Raw genomic sequence first — 24,104 nt, 5'->3', positions numbered from 1 at the left:
TTCTATTAAGTCTGATTGGCAATATTTGCCCTTCATATACATAGATGTTTATCCCTTTCACCAGGTTTAGAAAGTTTTTTGCTACTATTTCTTTAAATAAGCTTTCTACTCCTTTATCTCTTTTTTTGATTGAAACTTCATGACTTGAAAATTTAAACTTTTGATGCTATTCCATCATTTCTGTAAGCATTCTTTATCTTTTTTTTGCTTTTTCCTCTTCTGCCCGTATATTTTCAAATAACCTGTCTCAGAGTTTACAGTTCTTTCCCTTGCCTGATTATGTCTGCTATTGATGCTTTCTGTTACAGTTTTTATTTTATTCATTGTAATTTTACCTCCAGGGTTTCTTTTTGATTTCTTTTGTATTTCAATCTCTGTATCGTATTTCTCATTCTGGTCACTTATTATTTTCCTCATTTCATTGAATTGTTTCTCCATATTTTCTTTAAGTTTGCTGAGCTTCCATAAAACAGTTGTTTTGAATTTTTGTCAGGCAGTTTATGCATTTCCAGTTTTTTAGGGTCAACCAGTGGCCCCTTATTTTGTCTTTTCTGTTATGTTATGTTTCCACAAGTGTTATTCATCCCTGTATTCATGTGTCAACATCTATACATTTGAAGAAGTTAGTTACTTACTCCAGTCTTTGCACATTGGCTTTGTCTGAGAAAGTCTTGTGGGAGGCAGGGTGCTGGGGTAGGCCAGAAGGCCATGGAAGATGTGGCCAGCACAGTGCTGGGGCACACCTGAAGTCAGGGGCCATTGAGGCCTGCCTCCTGCTAAGGGCTTTCTGGAGCCTGGCGCTGCTTACAATGGCCCGGAAGTGGTATGAGCTTGAGATCAACTTCATAATGCCACCCTGAAACCTGAAGCAGTGTGGTTCTGCCTGGCACCAGGGTGGATATAGAAGCTCAGAAAGCAGATACCAGCTGCTTAAATCATATGAGGCATGGAAATATTCCTGGTGCTGGTGGGCCCAGTGGTAGGGTACCAGGTAAAGTCCTGCGCTCACTTGCCTTTTGTTCCTCCAAGTCGACAGTATCTCCCTGCACTGTGCTTCCTGGGCTTGGGGTAAAGGTGACACAGGTAATGCAAAACTGCCCTTCCTACACTCTTCAATGCATCTTTTCTTATAATTTTACTGCAACCAGGTACAATGACCTTTTGTCTGGTATCCTTACCTCTTGTGAGAGTATGTGTGGATACCTTGATTCAAGTTGTTCAAATTGATGTTTCTGTAGCTGGATAACTCCACAGAATCTTATTCCTTCATCTGGCTCTTTCTGTCCCTGATATTTTCTGTCCTAAAATACACACACACGCACATAACTTTTGGTCCCTTTCCCTTTTCTTTCCAGCTATCACCCTTTTTCTCTACCCTATTCAACTGGAAATCAGCTTAAAACAGTTTTTTAAATGAACTATTTGCATTTCTTTTCCTATTTTCCTTGAAGATATTACAATGAGAATTTCACTGCCAACTACTTCTGTCAAAATCACCAGTAATTTTTACAATTCTAAACCCAATAGCAATCCTCAGTTTTAATCAACCTTTATATATCATGATTTTATGCAGTAATCATTCCCACTTCCTCAAAGTACTTCTTCAATTACTTTGCAGGACACTTCACTCTCATGGTGGTTTTCCTATTTTGTCAATAGCTACCCTGTTTTAGCTTTCTGACACCTCAATATTGTAGAATCTCTGGGCACAGGGGACAATTTATACCCTCATATAAATCCACTCCTTGACAATCATGGCTTTAAATATTATATACATGTCAATAACCTATAAAACTATTTCTCCAGCTTGGTCTTCTCTCCCAAATCCCTAAATTCCACACCTGCACAATACCACCTACTCAATATCTTTACCTGAATATTCAAAATACATCTTCCACTTACTTTTCTTCAGATAAGACTTGTATCCACCAAGACTTTCTTTTCTTGAAATATTTTCCATCTTGATTACAGCTAAGCCATCCTTCTAGCTGCTTAGGCTAGAAGTCTTTTTATCATCATTTCTTCTTCTTTGTAACCAACTTTCAGTTTGGTGCCAAATCCTATCAGATTTACTTTTAAAATGTGGTCAAAATTCATTAAATGAAGATAAAGAATTCTTCACTGAAAAAAAATAAAATATAGTCAAAATTTAGCTAACAGTTTACTACCTCCAACAGAGCAACATGATTTTAAGCCAACATCATTCCTACTGTAGATAATTGCAATGGCCTAATTTTGTCTTGTACTTACAATAATGACCCTCATTATATACTTTTTACCCAGCATTGATGAAAATACTTTCTATTTATCTATATATCTAGCTAGCTATAATTTGTTAATCTATTTTGATTCTATCTATCTATATATCTTTTGAAATATCTATCCAATAATGTCAGTTTTATGCTCCAAAGGACATTAACGTCTTCCCATATCATTCAAAGAAGCAAAATTTATTGAAATAGTCCAGAAAGTCTTTCAACATCTATACCTTTCCCTTCCAACATTACCTAACTTCATGTCCTATTGCAATCCTTCTTATTTAATCTTCTCTAGTCTTACCAGATCATACCATCTAAACGTTTTTACATCTTCAGCTGTTTGTTTTGTTATCGACTAGAAAGCTCTTCTCAATAACACTCATGGTTTGCTCTCACTTCCTTATGATGTGTGCCCCAGAAACTTCCTCAGTGAGGCCTTTACCATGATCTTATTTAAAATTGAGCTCCCCATTCTATTTAACAATGCCCTTCTCTGTAGCTTGCTTTGTTTTCATTCATAGTTCTTACCAATATCTAACATCATGTCTTTTTACTTAATTTTTTTTTATTTTGTCTCTCTCCTTCCATGATAATCCAAAGGTAATAAGAGCAAGGATTTTAACTTTTCACTTTTCTGTTCTGTCTGTGGAGTATATCACTGAATAAATATTCAATTAATGAATGAATAAATAAATAAATGAACTTTTTGATCTTGTTTTGCTGAAATCATAGATGAATAAACTCACTAATTAGCGAAAACTGTCAGAGCAGATTCCAGTCTAACATAGGAGTAAGAGTACAGGCTTCCTAATCTTTAGATATACTTATACCTTAATGTTTTATGATTTTGTGGACATGGTGCATGTGTTACATGAGACAAAGAAATTATAGATGTGCTTACCTTCTCTTTCTTCACTTCCAGGTGGTGATAGTATAGGAAGTACAATCGATGATGCAGAAAAATATCTCTGCCTCACCACAGCAGAGAAAATATCTCTGCCACACCACCCCAGAGTTTCTAGGGCACAGATCATAAGGAAGTGAGAGCAAACCATGAGTGTTATTGAGAAGAGCTTTCTAGTCGATAACAGAACAAACAGCTGAAGATGTAAAAACATTTAGATGGTTTGATCTGGTAAGACTAGAGAAGATTAAATAAGAAGGATTGCAATAGGACAGACAATGAACCATAGAGACCCAGCACACTCTAACGGATTGGGCATGTCTTCCTAAAACTTGAAGAGCTAAGTGCTATCCACCCTAAAGAACCCAAGCTGTGTGGGCCATTATGTACCTTTTAAAAAAAGTCATAGCCGACTGACAACCACACTCATTCATTTTGTATGTTAAATGTAACGTTTGATGACAGAATGATTTGGCCTTGCAGGTAGTATTTGTGAGAATACCTCATATCACTGGGTTGCATTGTTGAAATTCTATTCCTGTCAAAAGCTATGTCCACATACCCTACAGTAAACACTTTGGGGATTTATAAGGTTAACAGCTTCAATGTGGTTTTTATCTGCTGTGCAAAGAGAAAGATTTTAAACTGCTGGAGTACACAGGCTATAGATGCTGAAAAGTAAAAGCTGCAAAGAGAGGTTGGGTGTGTGTGTCTGTGTGTGTGTTACAGGAAAGGGGACTAGAAAAAAGCATGAACATATACTCTTCTATCATTTTCAGTAAAAAATGTATAATATCATTTTCAGTAAAAAATGTATAATATGTGAACATTGACTTGACTATATATAGATTTTATATTTCCAGATATTTAAATTTATTTTACTTTTAATAATACCAATATTAAGATATGGCTTTATTAAAAGGCTGAAGGAAAAGTATACCTGATGTTTTGTCAAGCCATGAGTGGATGAAAACTGTGTAATTGAGTAGATAAATATGGCAAAGACTGGAACGTTGCCATTGCTCACACAGAAGTACACAATGAAAGATTTTTCATTTCCATGTATTGTGAAATAACACATGTAACCATTATGAAGAGGAGCTAGTTGGTGCTAATACAGCCAGCCCAGTATTTAATGGTACATCTTATTTTTGCCTTGTCACCATGAAATATTTAACACCACAATACTCCAAAAAAAAAAAAAAACCACTAGTAACCAGAACTATTTAATATTCATGGAAAGAAGCAAATCTGAAATTTGAATGGTCATGAACCAGGAAAATATGTGTTAATTGTTGCGCCTTGCCTGTTAGTTTTTATATAAAAAATAACACATTCTTACTTAAGAATGAAAATGTTATATTTTGGACCTTAGTGTGATTGGTAGATAATAGAGAGGGAAGGTCAGGTGGTGAAGTACTTGGTACGAGGTTAACGAACAAACAAAAAACCTAGGCCAAGAGATTTTGTACAACCAAACAGACTCCAGGGAATAAAGCAGCAAAGGATTAAACACAAAGGATAATTTAGAGAATAGCAGAAAATAGCACAATGAAAACATGATTAAAAATGCATATGCCCAACAGGTAGAAATACCACTGTGACTCAGGAAATAGGAAAGATGATAAAGAGTTTGTACAGATTAGTATGTTCCATGTAAGACATTAGGACCATTCCCAGTTGAACTTAGGCTAAAGAGATATGGATATGTTATTGGGGAGAAGAAATTTTGAGTTCTTCTTGTTAAACATGATCATGCTTTATGATATCTGAACCTAGAAAACTAAGTTCTTCTGATGAAATATTAATCAAAAGTGATAACTCTTTTCCATTCAACAAAGCAATTTTATATAGAATATGGAACCTCAGGTAATGTGCTTGGAAATGTGGTGTAACAAAATGTAGACTTACCAAAGGGCATGTATTGAGCTCATTGGGCTTCCTATGAATAGATTACATGATAAAGTTATTAAAATTGAGTCCTTAATGTGGGTTATCAGTATCAGAAATAATTTTGATAACCTTGTTCAGTCATTTTATATGGAGTATGATATCTTCGAAATATTCCAGATCTTTCTTGGTCAGTTGTTTTCTCCTATTCTGCATTTAAGAGTGAATTTCTATTATTCAAAATATATGCTACAGCAAAACTTAGAGAAGCCTCACTCATCTAAACTCCATGTTCTAAATTTATTTGGTTACTACTTAAAGATAATAAAGAAAGACCTACAGACTCATGTTCTGGTTGGAGTTAAAGACTTGATTTATACACTTATAAAAACCTTTATGTGCTGGGCTCTGGAAAAACAATGATGGATATAATAGATAACTTAGCAGCTTGTCCAGAACTTTCAGTCTATTGAGGAATACAGAAAGGTGAATATATGATTATATTACACAGTTTTAATTGTTCAGGATAGAAAAGAGCAGAGGAGAAAGTAAAGCACAGAGAAATGGAAACAAAGCCAAATTGGAGTAGGCAAAGGGGAATAGACAGAGAGGCTTCCAGGACATGATGACTTACTGATAGTGAAATAAAGCACAACACTTACTGGGAAAGTCTCCTGGATAATAGTATGGCATATAAGATAGCCCAGAGGCTAGTGAAGAATTTAAAGATTTGAAAGAATTGAAGCTTGAGGGTTTTTTTGTTTGTTTATTTGTCCAGATTTGTGTTTTTAATTTAAAATTGTTATTGTATTTTTCTTAAAAATGTGAGGGTTTTTTTTTGGTCACAGAATAATGAGAGCTGCAATATAAAAAGAGAGCAGAGATGTGGCTATTTATTCATGCATTGCACTTCTAAACAGTTCTGTATGTTTCAAAGATCTATCAAATAGGTCATCTCCTTTGATCTTCTTTAACACCACTGAAATAGGTGATGGAGTTACAATTACATTTTTTCACTGTTGCAGAAACTGAGGTTGGTAAGGAAGTGTTAGTATGGGAATTAAAATTAAAATCTTGATGTCTTAAATTTTGGTCAAGTTATTGTGTCATGTGGTCTTCTCCCCACTTGCCTTTCAGGGAAAGATAAAGAAATAATCCTAGTGTATTTAAATTATCTTTTTGCCAGTGAAGTCATGACAAAATTGATTGCAATTTATTGGGACTACAAAAAAAATTGAGGAACTATATTTAAAGTTTCTCTTGAAAAACTGTCTTATATTCTACTCTATAGGAGTTTAAATGTGTTAACTGACAATATTTTATTGTATCATAAGGTAGTATGAAGGACAAATTCATGATCAGTCCTTGAATTGGGAAAGATCTTTATTTTAAAAGCATAACCTATAATTTACGTTTGATCTTGTTCTAGGATGAATTAGTTATACAGCATTGTGTATACAATTAAGGCTGTAGAATAATTTCATTTTAGGTACTAGCAATTTGCAGAAAGGAAAAGGTGCCAGTTAAAGCCATACTGAGAAAGCCAATGACAAGTTGGCATAAAGAAGGAAAGTATTTTACACTTGAGGTAGAGAGTGATTACAGTTTGAAGATGATGCTAGATTGAGGCTATGGGAGAGATGAAATGAAGAGTAGTAAAAAGTTAATATATAATGTCATGATTTGGAATAGGAAACTAAATTACTAAATTAATGAAGTTTGACTACATTATCTATGTGAACAAGCCATGTAAATTGATCAGGTAATATTTTTATCTGTAAATCCCAGGGGAGGATGACATTCTTAATTATCTCACAGGGAAATTATGGAAATCATAAAGAAAACTCTTGGGACTGTTTTGAAATAGAATGTGTTATGCAAACAATAAATGTTAAAGGGTCAAGAAGAGCTTGAATGAAGGATAGGGCAGTGATAAATAGCACTTTATGTGCACTAAAAAGTAAAATGGAAAATAAGATTTTTGTTAAAAATCTTAAAAGTTGACTTTTACATGGAGATTCAGTTTAGAAATTTTGGAAACCAAAATTTCATCTTAGTGCTTTAGAGTCTAGAAAATCATTACAATAAGACGTAGATCTTTCCAGACTCTCTTTTGTGTATATGATACATTTCATAACTTTAATTGTATTGTGAATTGTTGTACCCCTATTTTACCAGCATTTAAGTTGTTTCAGGTGGTTAAGGTCCACCTGTGAGTCCATTTACATATAAATTAATTTTGAATTTACTTGTATTTGTTAATTAAAGACATACTTTAGTGATTTAGTCATTGAACAATAATTAAAAATGTTTATTGAGTATTGTCACATATTTGGGGTTTGAAACAATAAAACTGACAGCTGCCTTCATTTAATTCATTAGCCTTTAATTTACAAAAGCAAATTAATGAATGTTGCAGCACTAATCACAGCATAGGTGTTTGTGACTCTTCCTAAGACAATGGTTTAATATATGCATACTTTCATGAGTTATTTGAGATAGTTTATTACAAGGGTTATGAGCAATTTTGCTCACAAGTGGGACCTTTACAGTCTAGGTTTGGTCACTTATCCAATATTCTCCACCGATACAGCTTCTGTTTAGCGTTTATTTCCCATGCCACTATTAATTTCCTCCTTTACCTGTGCTTTCTTCATCGTATTTACCGTAGAGAAACTCTACTTCTTAAATACTTTATTCAGTATTTGTAGCATTATTCTATTACACTGCTTATCTCACTATTCCCTATCATCAAAACAACCCCTGGATTTTTCCAATGAACCTCAAAGTAACAGTATATTATTAAGATATATTTTCTTGTATCATCAGATATTTCTATCAACAACAAATACAACTTATTTACTTTAATTGAAATTTTGCTTTCCTTTCTAGCCCTCTTTGCTGTAGACTCCCATGCTAATTATAGGTTACACTTTGGCCACTGCCAATCAGCAGTGACTTTTTGAAAATGTTTACCATGCCCTTAATACCAGCATCTTTATATTTAGTGTTTTAGCAACAAACACTCAAAATACAATCCCTTCTCCTTAATGACTTCATCATCAAATTCATAACTCCCATAGTCATCTCTAACTTGCCTAAATTCTTGGCAACTTCAATATCGGCAACCATGACCCCTGTGGTACCTAAGGTCAGACTTCCTCACTCAGTTCTACATATATTAATGTCATTTTTACACCACTTAATTTGCCCTCTATTAGGAATGGGCTGTGCTTTTCATCATGGATGGAAATGATCCATCTCAATGAGCTCATAGTTGGAGCAAAGCAAAATTATGTATTTATTGAAACTATTATTTACTTTCATTGTGACTTATAATCCTGTTTCTTTCAATTACTCAGTAATTAGCTTGGTGCCACATGATCTTATTGATTGGGTGATTGATTAAGTCATTTTGTTTGTTTGTTTGTTTTTTGAGATAGAGTCTTGCTCTGTTGCCCAGGCTGGAGTGCCGTCATGAGATCTCTGCTCACTGCAACTTCCACCTCCCAGGTTCAAGTGATTCTCTTGCCTCGGCCTCCTGAATAGCTGGCATTACAGGTGCACACCCCCAACACAGGGCTAATTTGTGTATTTTTACTAGAGACAGGTTTTTGCCATGTTGGGCAGGCTGTTCTTTAACTCCTGGCCTTGAATGATCCACTCACCAATTCAGCCAATTATTATTAATTAATTGTTGCTGATAGACACTGTACTAGGTTGTTGGGATTTGAAGAATTTGAGGCAGAAACAAACGTTTCTGAAAACATGGTGACTTCCTTTAGGAAATTTAGTTTCCCAAGTTTTAGCAAATATAGCTTATTTAGCTTGATACTAAGCACGAGAATGATGCAAAACAAAAGTGCAGTATGCCAGTGGAGGTGGCATAACAGTTGAACCTAAGGCCTTTGTCCTGAATACCAGAAAACTGTTTACGGAGAAGAAAATGGGGCATCTAGACATGTCGGTGTGGAACTGGAGAACTCTCATGCCCTGTAGACAGTCTAACACAAGTTTGACAAAGTACATCATGACTGGGGACAAGCAGTTTTTGCACCATGGCCTCTAGAAGTAGACGTCAGAATATTGCCCTACAAAGACTAATCAGAAAATCACATTTTAATATCACCGTCATGGGATACAGACTACACCAGTTACCGCACAGCATCGATGAGAGGGGAGCTGAAAAACAAAAGAAGATATAAGTTCCTCTTATCCCCTGCTACTATAAGAATGTTGATGGACTCAGTATGTCCTCACATATCTTGATAAAAATTACAACAGAATGAGGCATTTGAATGGCAGAATATGTCCTTGAAAGTGACTAAATCATTGAAAATAGAATTTTATAATTGTGAAGACTATGAAATCGTATATTGGCAGATTAAACTATTTTATATTAATATCTCCCCTTAAAACCTAGCAAGGTGGAAAACTATGAGTAAGTTTTTTTATCTTTTATGGAAAATGAAAATTAAGCTTTCTGTGCATGTATAAGGAGTATTGTGAGTAAATTGGAAACTTTGCTATTAGTATATATTTTCTCTTTAATACATAAGATTCTCTGTACTGCGTGGACATCAGTAAAATGAGTATACAAGAAACATTTTCTAAGATACATCAGAACTTACATAATCAACTGTATATTGCCTTTTTAAGGCATCAGCTACCTGATACTTGTTCTCAGTGACTGATAGCTCTTGAGTAACAACTCACTTGGAATTAGCTATGAAGGCATTTTATAGGTGCCATAAGGACCAGCATACGGCTCTGTGGCCATATGCTGCATTTCCTATAATGTCATCTCTTTTAGATAACTATCCACTAGTTTCTGCAGTCATGGGTATTTTTGGCTTGAAGGGAGAATTGGTGATATCCATCAACTATCACTTAGGAAATACAAACAGCTATGTTGGAAGGTTGGGGTTTGCAATGATGAAAATAAATTTTATCAGCACCATCAGCAGCAACATTGACAACAACACTGCTCCCATGAATTACAGACGTAATCAGTGCCAGGCACAGCACAAAATAATTTACATCTAATCTTCACAATGTACACAGAAATAGAAATGACTAATGCTGTTCATCACAAAGGAAATCAGAAATAGACAGAATAAGTACTTGCTCAAGGTAACACAGGTTATAAGTGAGCCTCAGTGCTAATTCGGGCACACTGACCTCAGTTTCTGATTATGATAATTTAGTTTTTAAATTTGATATTGATATATAAGTGGATGTCTGAATTTGATAAATACACTGTAATATGATGCCAGAAAGTTTGTGAGGCTAAAGCAAATGGCATATCATTGCTTTTGTGGGAGTATCTTCTGAAAATATTTTAAACAAGTAATTGCCTTAATTTTTCAAGGAAATTTTGAATGTTCCAGAAGGAAATGCTATGGCTCTGTACCTTGAGGACTGTTAATGCCTTCTAGCTGGTGTTGAAATGACATAAAATGTTTTATAATGAGTTTTTAAAAAAACAAATCAAAACATCACAACAGCTGGCAATTATATCATAAAGAACCATGCAGGAAAAGAAAATTTTAGATAAAGCAAAACAATGTGATTGTGTTTTGAGAAGAATACAAGGAGAAGTGACTCAGGAACCCATTCCATGTGTTTTATTTATTTACATTAAAATTATATATGATATTTGCCACTTTTTGACACTGTAAAAATGTCAACAAATTTGTTATGAAATAAGAAAATGCAAATTGATGATTGGTTCATGTGAAAAATTCATTTGAAGAATAATCAAAGTAATATTTACAAATGCTTGAGAAAGCAGAAAGACTTTTAATAAAAAGTAGTTTCCTGCTTCATTCCCCTTTGAATTCTATATTTAAAAACTAAATGCTTAAATAACTAATTTTTGATTTCTTAATTTTCTGTCCTGTGATTAACATTTATTTTTCAAAGATCCTCAACTCCTTCACGCCCATCTTCAGAAATTAAATTGTCACTGTTTCTAGTTAAACCAGGACAAAATGTTTATTTTGTATCACAATGTAAATCATTTATCTGACAATTTACAGTCTTCTATAACTTTCATTAATCTCCTATATAGCTTCTTATCCCTGTGATTTTTTCCTTTCTCTTTTTTACCTTGCATTGACTGCCCTAAGTTGTTCCAAAAACTAAAAAAGAAAAAAGTGAAATCTTTTGAATACACTTCTCTTTCTTTTTTACCGAACACCTACCTCTGACCTGAAGATTGTAACACACCTGTTTCAATGTTCAATGTAGACTGATTTCCATCTTATTTAGGTCTGTTATAGAAACTGGAACTGTGATATCACTTCCTTTGTGATCTTCTCTCACATAGTTTATATCCTTATACTGCTAAGCATATCCGTAAGTAATTTCCTAGGACAGAATGTATAGAAGGAAGTTTTCTGATTCTTCTTGTGTCTGAAAATATTTTTATTCTGGCTAAAACTTAATTGAAGGTATTGAATATTGAACACTTGGCTAAAATAATGTCTCAGAATGTAACAAACACCACTGCAGTGGCACCTGAAATCTAGTGTTGCTGATGAGTATACAGATGCAAATTCAATTCTTATAATATTGCAGGTAGCTACTTCCTCAACAATTATATTTCTTCATTTTTCTTCACCCTGTTAAATAAAAAAAAACTTTAAACATTTTGTTATTTTGTTTATGCTATTTCACAATATATTATAGTGTCAGGGTTGATACATTTTTTTTTCATGAACTTTGGAATGTCCTTTCAATATGGGGGCATGATAGTTCATTTGCCCTTTTTGAACCTTTATTGAACATATGCTGGACACCTTAGACTGATTTTTATGTCCTTTATATCTTCCCTTATATTTATCCATTTGTGCTTTTATGCTCATAAAAGCATCTGTTATCCATGTATGCTTTTTTAAAAAATATTGTAGATTTTCCGCTTTCACTAATTTGTCTTCGGCATTTTCATTTATTTTCACTTTCTAACACCTACTGCTGTCTGCCTCTCCCCTTCTCCTTCTTTTTTCTCTCTCTCTCCCTCCCTCTTTATTTTTTCTCTCTCACACTTCTTATCTTTTAAATAGCATCACCCTTTGTGAATAATAGGTCTTTTCAAATCTCCCTGAAGATATTTGTTTGAGGAAGATTGTATTTGTGCATGTAATCTGTTCTTTCTATGCCATGTTTCAGGCTTTCCTTAAATGTGTGGTGATTGTGACTTTCTGTTTATATTTAATGAGATAATAAAGGTCTCAGAACACTGTGTACTTCGGTGTGTCTTATTGATTAGAAAATTGATGCTTCCAAGTTTGAAGATGGATCTAGCTTTTGTGTAAGTGATGTCTAAATGACAGTACATGAAGAACTCTGCCTTCTCCCCAACCCAGGGGCTATTCACCGTGTTTCACTTTACCTGGAGGGAAGATTTAAGTTTTCTGCATGAGAAGTTTGCATCAGTGTTGGGGGTGAGGGGTCTACTGTTCCAAATACCATTTCATTCATATTTATGTTTTCTCTCCTGTCTCACATTCTTCCTGACTTATTTCTGGTATTTTTGAATCCTGATCTCTGAGGTTATTGGGAGAATGCCTTGCTTTGGGCTCCATTCTCCTCTATAGGAACTTAGGCTGCATTTTCCTTTGTCATCAGTATTTGGTTAACATTCATTAGTCTGCAGTCTGGGACTTGGAATTGGTTGAAATGTTTTTCCTCCTAATGGCACCCCTTTTATTTTGTTTCTTGTGGAATTATACTCTTTTATTTAATTTCACTTTAATTGTGTCTTCAGAAAAAAAAGTGATCAATTTATTTTTTAAACAAGAATTTTCAAACCTATCACTTTGCAAATAGTACAAAGCTTGATCCTGGAACAATGTATATTTATGACTTTTCAGATCTAACATTACAATTGTCTAAATTATTTTTACTCCTCAAAATATACTTCAGTTCTTAGAGGAATATTAAACAGCACAATCATTAAATATGACTGGAACTGAAATACAACAGGCTCTTTATTTAAAAAGTTAAGATATGATTGCTTATGTGTGTGTGTGTGTGTGCACACATGCTTAGGCTATCCCATGCTTATGGTTCTTCTGATAATATTTAGGATTAATATTTTAAAGCTGGAAGGGGTCTTCATAATTGTTTAGCTTTATGTCCTTATACTAGTGATAAAGGAATGGTGAATATTCGATAAGATGACTACTCCAATTCTAAAGACATTAATGATTATTCTAAAAGTTAGTTCTCTTCACTTTTTATTACATTTCACTTCATGAGAACATAAACATTGCCCAGATTTATCACGGTTTAATTCATTAATGGAAGTCTAAATAATCTCTGAAAATTTTAATAAATAATTAATCAATTTTAATTACTTTCTCTTTAGATATGATGAAAAAAAGCACAAATCCATTGATGCATTTATTGATTAATTAAATAAGTATTATGCATCTACTCTGAATCTGACTCAGTTATTAAGAATGACATATAATGGTAATGCCTGACTTAAGACCTATAAAAGTGTTATAAAATATTATGGAGGCTATGACAAATACATGTCTTGAGCATTAAGAAATAATAAAGGGAATGTTTAATTCTACATATTTTTTAGACTGGAAGTAACCCTTAATTTATTGACTCAAAAATACTTATTGTTAAAGGCTAGCATGAAAATTTGCTGTAACTTTTTATATCTTTTGTCACTTCCTAAATTAAGTATGTAGTTAATTTAGGAAGTAATGTGGTTAGACATAACATGCTACAAATATAAAAGAACTATTAAAGGCTTCATGTATATGTGGACTTTTCATTCCTTACAACTTATATTTTGATTTAAATAAAAACATATACAGGACCGGGTGCAGTGGCCCACGCCTGTAATCCCAGCACTTTGGGAGGCCGAGGTGGGTGGATCACGAGGTCAGGAGTTCTAGAACAGCCTAACCAATATGGTGAAATCCCATCTCTACTAAAAAAAAATACAAAAATTAGCCAGATTTGGTGGTGCACACCTGTAATCCCAGCCACTCAGGAGGCTGAGGCAGGAGAATCCTTAAACCTGGGAGGCGGAGGTTGCAGTGAGCCGGGATCATGCCACTCCACTCCAGCCTGGGTAACACAGTGAGATTCCATCTCAAACAAACAAACAAACAAAACAAAACAAACAAACAAAAGTATAGAAAAGTTGCAATAGTATTATAAAGAATACCAATATACGTTTCCTCAGATTTCTTAACTGTTTACATTTTGCTCTTTGGATTTAGCATTCTTTGTCTCTCTTGAGTCACTGGAGAGTAAATTTAGAAATATGCCCAGTTATCCCCCAAATTCCAGACATTTTCTTATATCATTACCTATCCACTGTACAATTACATAACTCACAAAACTTAACAATGATGTAGTACTATCATTTAATCTACAGTTTTCTTTCTCCCTTTTTCTTTCTATATATATAGGTGTGTTACACACATACAAAGATGGTGTTATATACATATATAGTAATAGCTAAATTAATATATAGTATATATTACTATATAGTACATATAGTAATAGTACATGCATATTTAGAGAGAGAGAAAGGTGTTCAAATGGGATTTACAAGAAATCTAAAGTGCCATGAAATGTCACTATAATTTCTGTGAGAGATAGTGATAGTTGCCTTTTTGTTTGTTTGTTTCTTTTTTAACTTGGAGTTCCACGTGATGTTAAAGTTTGTACTGATGGAGATTGACCAAGCAGCCTGGGTAGCAAGTTAATGAAAGTCATTCAGCACACATGGAAATGTACACTAAAACTGTGGTCATGTAGTCGTATCCATTCTCCGTGTTTTATATGAGGTGAAATTCCCAAAGAGACAGTTTGTAAGCTGTTCATTGCATGGAGGGGCCAATAATGTCAGCCTTTCCCTCTAGAGTTACCTTTCTCAGTTTCTCCTTAATACATCAAATTGGCTTGTGGGTGGGAATAACCTTTACAAGTTAATAAGAAATAGGAGTTTGATTCTATATAATGTGTTTTCGCATGCCACAACTCACTCGCCATCCCCATTACTACCACATTTAGCTGCTTTTTAAAATAATTGCAAAACAAGGATTGTTAGGTCAGACATGAATTTTATTGTGATTTATTTATTTTTTTCTCATGTTACTTATGTCCTTTTGCTTTATATTTTATGAGTTTATGAATTTATGTAACATTTAGAGTTCTATATAGAGCTTTTTAAATATGAGTTTTGTTATGGAGGAAGAAAAGCTTAGGGTGAAAAGTTACAATCTTCTCAAGCATGGCCATACACTATTGCAATAAAAGACACAAAAGCAGTTTGTCGTTGTAATGGAAGCTGCTGAAAAAACTGGTAGAGGCAAGCAAAGGCAGATATACTTAGTAGTTTTGTCCTTATACATTTAAACAACAAGTCTGTTTTATAAAGACTACGTTGGCATATGTATTTATGGTGCCCCATCAATAGTAAGCTTCAGAAGAGGTTTCAACTCTTTAAAAAAAGTAAAGAACACTCTGGTGTTATAACGTAGAACTATTTTTCTTTAAAAAAACATTGTGTTGCAAATATCGTGTCAACAATTTTTAATAATAAAATGAAAATAAAATCTGAATAATACTACAAAAATAGGTAACTTTATTACTTTATCACTGAAGGATAAGTGTGAACAAACAGGACATAAATTCTCTGCCAAGCAAATAAATCTGATGATTTAATGAAGGAATATTTCAAAGCAGCATGATTTAGGTGAAATAAGAATTGCAGGAATTTTTTTTACTTTTTTCAGCATTTTGAGGTATAATGGACAAATTAAAAATTATATATATTCCAGGTAGACATTGTGATGATTTGACATGTGTATCCATAAACATATATGATGTAATGATACCACAATCAAATTAACATGTTCATCACCACACACAGTTACCATTGTGTGTGTGTGTGTGTGTGTGTGTGTGTAGGCAGGGGGATGGTAAGGATACTTAAGATCTATTCTCTTAGCAAACTTTAAGTAAACAATACAGTATTATTTACTGTATTCATGCTGCTGTACATTAGATCTCCAGAACTTATTCATCTTACTGCAGGAATTTTTTTCAAGGAAATAGTAGGCCAGATTTTGCTCAGTGCTTTGAAGATTTAGAATGAATTCAAAAACTAGTCTACTTAGGAGATATTTTCACCACATAAACCAGTTGAACTAATCTCTGCAAGGCCCTGGAGAAAATATTTTGACATTAAGTGAAAAGATCCTAGGATTTAAAAAGAACCTAAATCTTTAGGAAAATCACATTGAAAAAAAAAAAAAAGTCACACGGGGGTGATGGTGGGGTTGTATGTGATATTTTCCACCGCTACTTGGGTTTGAATGTGAGAAAGGAAATCAGTAGGTTTAAGTCTTTTTGAGAACTACCTAGAAGGACTGCAGAACAAAACTGAACGACATTCACTCAATTTCAAGACTTGGTGACTGTGACACTTTTATTGAATCTTCTGCTCAGCTAGAGGACTTGACTTTGAGAGAAGAGGATAGGTAAGCCGTGGTAAAATTATACTTCAGTTGAGGTTTACTGCTCCTTCCTAAGCAAGAAGTGAATTTCTTTTACAATTTATATAAAAGAAGAATATTTTGCCATTTATAAGAAAACAGTGAATATTTTACCACTGCTTCTAACTTCTTCACGTGTGAGCAAGCAGCTTTGTTTAACAAATATTTTCAGCAAAAGCAAAATATGTTTAATTTCAATTGAAAATAAATCCCTTATACTTATCTCAGCTTTGATGAGGGATTGACTATTTTGTGCAGGAAAACTCAAGCTCAGGTTTCACTTTGAATAAATTACATCTTTCATTATTGGCATCAACAGTAGCACATTTCATGAATAAAAAGATGAAAAAACTAACACCTATATATGATAACTTTGTAATTACTATACTCATATATTAGCTCCTCTTATGTCAGTCAGTTAAAAAATATTTTTTCAAAGTCTTGTATAAATTTGTGTCTTAGACTAATTTGTGTTCACATTGTTTTAGATTATGGTTAAGTAAATGTACTACTCAACACAATAACATTAATGAAAATCAACATATATCATTTATTTAAATTAAATATATTTAGCTTCCCTTTAAATTTTTAAATCTTTTTGCCTTATGACAGTAATTTAATAAGAACATTGTTTGCCTTATGTGTTTTTAAAATTTATACAAAGAAATTAAATTTAAGAAAGGTATGCTATGTTTATCTTTTTTTCAAGAATGGTTGGATCTAGTTTTAATGGAAAGAGGCATTGAAACTGCAGTTAAACAAGTCATTTACCATGTACTTCCTTTATTAGCATTTTGTATAGTGAAAATTTGGGGTAGTACTATAACACCTAGCAAAAAGCAAAAAAAAAAAAAAAAGATTTATTAAAAAATATAAAAACTCTCATTTCCTTTACCTGCCTTACTTGACTTAAACATTCAAAGTGATGTAGTTTATGGAGAAGGGGAACTACACAAAGAGAGTTGGCTAATGATATGGCCCAATAAGCACATCCACCAAAAACAAAACCAAAAACATTCTCAACTTAAAATAGCATTGAAAGTTATTATTGTAATATATCTAAATTTGCAGACCTCATTAAGTTACTAAGACCTATGGATATAATATTTTTTTGTGGAAAACTTACAAATTATTTCAAAGGCTTCTGCAGGGTAAAAAAAAATTGAGAAATAGTGTTCTATCTTATAGATTACATAGATAAATATACAGATATACAAAAGACAGAAAGATAGATGAAAATTGTCTTTGTCTGATATGATGCCCCATCACCTCTAAAATACCCTAGTGTGCACCTTCTAAAAACAAGAATACTTTCCTACATACCACCTTCCATTTAGAAATGCTGTTTTCCAATCCACATACTCCATTTTAATTTTATCAATCATTGTATCAGTGTATATGTTTCATTTCACATCCAGATACCTGCCCAGGAAAACTGTTGCTTTTAATTTATATGCTTTATTAGTCTCCTTCAATGTGGAGCAGTTACTTTATCTCTCCTTGTCTCTTATGTCCTTAATAGTCTTTTGTTGTTATTCTCTGTAGCCTTGAAGGTTTGCAGGCTTTTCATTCTGTAAAATGACCATCTACCTAGGTCTGGAGGCTATTTTCGCATCCCTAGGCCAAGGTCTTCCAGTGTGAAAGCCATCATTGTGTAGAGAGATATTCCAATATGATACTAGTATATCATTCCTTGGCAAAACTTCAGTCACTGTTATGATTTTCTAATTATGAATATCTGTTAATACTTCTTTATTTTTAATTAATAGGAAAAAGAGCTTTCCTTTCTTCCTCATTTATTTATATATGTATAAACTCATTAACTTCTCTTCTATTAAATAGCCTATAGTGTGATATTCTCATTATTTATTTTGATGCTCAAACTGCCCTAGATTTTCTCAATTAAAAAAACATTCAAGCAGGCTCTTACTAGTTTTTTGGACATATCTCTATTCTTTGATCATGCCCTCACTTTCTGGTAATACAGTATCCCTCTAGTCATAATATTTTCATCAATTAATTAATACATAATGTTGTTATGTATGTGTTTATGTGTAAAAACACCTTATTTGATATATAATTTTGGTTAACATTGAACTCACAACCAATAGCACTGTAACTCTTCCTTGAACAAAGCTTATCTAACAGACACTTTCCCCGTAAGGCACATCAGATACTTCTCGCACTTAGGAAAACTAGATGACACTTCAGCACTATCCTTAGGGACCATTTAAAACAGCAAATGCATCAACTAAAAGCCCAAAAATGAGCTGTGGCACTCAATAGACCAAGGAAATAACATTTGTTTATACTGGAAGTGTTGAAACAAAAAAGCAGAACACTCCCTTGTTTGACCTTGGCCAGAAAAATGTACATTTGGCAACTACAATTTTTTGATGCTTTTCCCAATGCCTAAACATGCCAATGAAAGTGCTCTACTGATTTTGGGATTACAAATACATTTTAGTAAGTAGGTGAATATCGTAGATACAGAATACATGAATAATGAAGATTGACAGTATATGAAAAAATCATACCAATACTTACAATTCTAGTATAATACCTCATGGTTCTAACTAACCTTCTCTCTTTACACATTTCAAAATCATTTCTCAGCAAATAAAATAATCTTAAATGTAATTATTCTTGATGTCTTGACTTATTTGCTTAATCAAAAAATTTATTTGGTCAATCTAATTAAATTTTCAATCATTGTGCCTCCTCTGCCTGATTTTTTTTTACCACCTTACTGCCTAGGATGTCAGGCCATGCTGTGGCTCCTTCTTTGGCCTCCTGCTCCCTATCAGTGTCATACTCACCAGAACATGTAACACTCCACTTCAAAGTCCAGCTTCCTTGCGTACCTGAGCTTAGATTCCTGGAGGAACCTCCTCCCTCTTTCTACCTGCTGTCTTGAACATAGATGACTGTGCTTAGGAGAGGAAAAAAGGAATGGAAGGCAAAGAAAGGGCAGATGGAAAAATTTAGGAAGAGAGAAAGGGAAGGCTTGTACAAGTCTTTTTGTAGACATATATTTTATATATTTTAAATAGATAATTAACATAGGAATTTAACACAAGGATAAATAAATAGGAGTTTAACCTTATTAAAATAAAAACTTCCAATTACTTTTCTTTTTTTTTTCTATTATACTTTAAGTTCTTGGGTACATGTGCACAATATGCAGGTTTGTTACATATGTATACATGTGCCATGTTGGTGTGCTGCACCCATTAAGTCGACATTTACATTAGGTATATCTCCTAATGTGTTCCCTTCCCGCTTCCCCCACCCCACAACAGGCACCAGTGTGTGATGTTCCCCTTCCTGTGTCCAAGTGTTCTCATTGTTCAATTCCCACCTATGAGTCAGAACACGTGGTGTTTGGTTTTTTCTTTTGCTATAGTTTGCTGAGAATGATGGCTTCCAGCTTCATCCTTGTGCCTACAAAGGACATGAACTCATCATTTTTTAAGGCTGCATAGTATTCCATGGTGTATATGTACCACATTTTCTTAATCCAGTCTATCATTGATGGATATTTGGGTTGGTTCCAAGTCTTTGCTATAGTGAATAGTGCCGCAATGAACATACGTGTGCATGTGTCTTTATAGCAGGATGATTTATAATCTTTTGGGTATATACCCAGTAAAGGGATGGCTGGGTCAAATGGTATTTCTAGTTCTAGATCCTTGAGGAATCATCACACTGTCTTTCACAATGGTTGAACTAGTTTACAGTCCCACCAACAGTGTAAAAGTGTTCCTATTTCTCCACATCCTCTCCAGCACCTGTTGTTTCCTGACTTTTTAATGATTGCCATTCTAACTGATGTGAGATGGTATCTCATTGTGGTTTTGATTTGCATTTCTCTGATGGGCAGTGATGATGAGCATTTTTTCATGTGTTTTTTGGCTGCATAAATGTCTTCTTTTGAGAAGTGTCTGTTCATGTCCTTCACCCACTTTTTGATGGGGTTGTTTGTTTTTTTCTTGTAAATTTGTTTGAGTTCATTGTAGATTCTGGATATTAGCCCTTTGTCAGATGAGTAAGTTGCGAAAATTTTCTCCCATTTTGTAGGTTGCCTGTTCACTCTGATGGTAGTTTCTTTTGCTGTACAGAAGCTCTTTAGTTTAATTAGATCCCATTTGTCAATTTTGTCTTCTGTTGCCATTGCTTTTGGTGTTTTAGACATGAAGTCCTTGCCCATGCCTATGTCCTGAATGGTAATGCCTAGGTTTTCTTCTAGGGTTTTTATGGTTTTAGGTCTAACATTTAAGTCTTTAATCCATCTTGCATTAATTTTTGTATAAGGTGTAAGGAAGGGATCCAGTTTCAGCTTTCTACATATGGCTAGGCAGTTTTCCCAGCACCATTTATTAAATAGGGAATCCTTCCCCCATTTCTTGTTTTTGTCAGGCTTGTCAAAGACCAGATGGTTGTAGATGTTTGGTATTATTTCTGAGGGCTCTGTTCTGTTCCATTTGTCTATATCTCTGTTTTGGTACCAGTACCATGCTGTTTTGGTTACTGTAGCCTTGTAGTATAGTTTGAAGTCAGGTAGCATGATGCCTCCAGCTTTGTCTTTTGGCTTAGGACTGTCTTGGCAATGCAGGCTCTTTTTTGGTTCCATATGAACTTCAAAGTAGTTTTTTCCAGTTCTTTGAAGAAAGTCATTGGTAGCTTGATGGGGATGGCATTGAATCTATAAATTACCTTGGGCAGTATGGCCATTTTCATGATATTGATTCTTCCTATCCATGAGCATGGAATGTTCTTCCATTTGTTTGTATCCTCTTTTATTTCCTTGAGCAGTGGTTTGTAGTTCTCCTTGAAGAGGTCCTTCACATCCCTTGTAAGTTGGATTCCTAGATATTTTATACTCTTTGAAGCACTTGTGAATGGAGTTCACTCATGATTTGGCTCTCTGTTTGTCTGTTATTGGTCTATAAGAATGCTTGTGATTTTTGCACATTGATTTTGTATCCTGAGACTTTGCTGAAGTTGCTTATGAGCTTAAGGTGATATTGGGCTGAGATGATGGGGTTTTCTAAATATACAATCTTGTCGTCTGCAAACAGGGACAATTTGACTTCCTCTTTTCCTAATTGAATACTCTTTCTTTCTTTCTCCTGCCTGATTGCCCTGACCAGAACTTCCAACACTATGTTGAATAGGAATGGTGAGAGAGGGCATCCCTGTCTTGTGCCAGTTTTCAAAGGGAATGCTTCCAGTTTTTGTCCATTCAGTATGATATTGGTTGTGGGTTTTGTCATAAATAGCTCTTATTATTTTTAGATACCTCCCATCAATACCTAATTTATTGAGAGTTTTCAGCATGAAGCGTTGTTGAATTTTATCAAAGGCCTTTTCTGCATCTATTGAGATAATCATGTCATTTTTGTCATTGGTTCTGTTTATATGCTGGATTACGTTTATTGATTTGTGTATGTTGAATCAGCCTTGCATCCCAGGGATGAAGCCCACTTGATCATGGTGGATAAGCTTTATTATATGCTGCTGAATTCAGTTTGCCAGTATTTTATTGAGGATTTTTGCATCGATGTTCATCAGGGATATTGGTCTAAAATTCTCTTTTTTTGTTTTGTCTCTGCCCGGCTTTGGTATCAGGATAATGCTGGCCTCATAAAATGCGTTAGGGAGGATTTCCTCTTTTTCTATTGATTGGAATAGCTTCAGAAGGAATGGTACTAGCTCCTCCTTCTACCTCTGGTAGAATTCGGCTGTGAATCCGTCTAGTCCTGGACTTTTTTTGGTTGGTAGGCTATTAATTATTGCCTCAATTTCAGAGCCTGTTATTGGTCTATTCAGGGATTCAAGTTCTTCCTGGTTTAGTCTTGGGAGGGTGTATGTGTCCAGGAATTCTCCATTTCTTCAAGTTTTTTTAGTTTATTTGCATAGAGGTATTTATAGTATTCTCTGATGGTAGTTTGTATTTCTGTGGGATCGGTGGTGATATCCCCTTTATCACTTTTTATTGTGTCTATTTGATTCTTCTCTCTTTTCTTCTTTCTTAGTCTTGCTAGTAGTCTGTCAATTTTGTTGATCTTTCAAAAAACCAGCTCCTGGATTCATTGACTTTTTGAAGGGTTTTTTGTGTCTCTATCTCCTTCAGTTCTGCTCTAATCTTAGTTATTTCTTGCCTTCTGCTAGCTTTTGAATGTGTTTGCTCTTGCTTCTCTAGTTCTTTTAATTGTGATGTTAGGGTGTCAATTTTAGATCTTTCCTGCTTTCTCTTGTGGGCATTTAGTGCTATAAATTTCCCTCTACACACTGCTTGAAATGTGTCCCAGAGATTGTGGTATGTTGTGTCTTTGTTCTCATTGGTTTCAAAAAACATCTTTATTTCTGCCTTCATTTCGTTACATACCCAGTAGTCATTCAGCAGCAGGTTGTTCAGTTTCCATGTAGTTGAGAGGTTTTGAGTTAGTTTCTTAATCCTGAGTTCTAGTTTGATTGTACTGTGGTCTGAGAGACAGTTCATTATAATTTCTGTTGTTTTACATTTGCTGAGGAGTGCTTTACTTCCAACTACGTGGTCAATTTTGGAATAAGTGCGATGTGGTGCTGAGAAGAATGTATATTCTGTTGATTTGGGATGGAGAGTTCTGTAGGTGTCTATTAGGTCCGCTTGGTGCAGAGCTGAGTTCAATTCCTGGATATCCTTGTTAACTTTCTGTCTCATTGATCATCTAATGTTGACAGTGTGGTGTTAAAGTTTCCCATTATTATTGTGTGGGAGTCTAAGTCTCTTTGTACGTCTCTAAGGACTTGCTTTATGAATCTGGGTGCTCCTGTATTGGGTGCATATGTATTTAAGATAGTTAGCTCTTCTCATTGAATTGATCCCTTTACCATTATGTAATGGCCTTCTTTGTCTCTTTTGATCTTTGTTGGTTTAAAGTCTGTTTTATCAGAGACTAGGATTGCAACCCCTGCCTTTTTTTGTTTTCCATTTGCTTGGTAGATCTTCCTCCATCATTTTCCCATTTTCTTCCCCAAATTGTCACCAAATTTGATGCTGCCATTCTTTTCCTTTTGGTTTATGAATGTCAGTGAAATCACCACCACAAATAAGGAAATAAATGCATTTATCACCCCCAAGTGTGCAAAAATCGGTGAACTTAGCATCAACACCAAGAAAAAGATTGTGACCAGTGCAACATAACTCATTGCTACCATTTACAATCACTACCCCCTCATGGGAAATATGCCTTTTGACATCATCATTTTACCCATTCTCATTTTTTTATTACTGAAATATAATTGTGTATACAGAAAAGAATATTAGTGGCATCTTCATGACTTTTTTACAAATGGAAAATATATAACTAACTTTCAGATCAAGAAATAGCTCATTTTCTGCAACTATGAGTTCATTTTATCTTTTTTTTTACAGTCATGAACATCCCATTCCACTTCTCGAAAGAAAAGTCTTTACTTAATCTGTTTGTGAACAATATAGATTAATATTGCCTGTGGTTGTATTATACA

Source organism: Pan paniscus, chromosome 6 (genome assembly GCF_029289425.2).
Source record: "Pan paniscus chromosome 6, NHGRI_mPanPan1-v2.0_pri, whole genome shotgun sequence".
Taxonomy (NCBI): Eukaryota; Metazoa; Chordata; class Mammalia; order Primates; family Hominidae; genus Pan; species Pan paniscus.
This window is presented reverse-complemented; position numbering follows the sequence as displayed.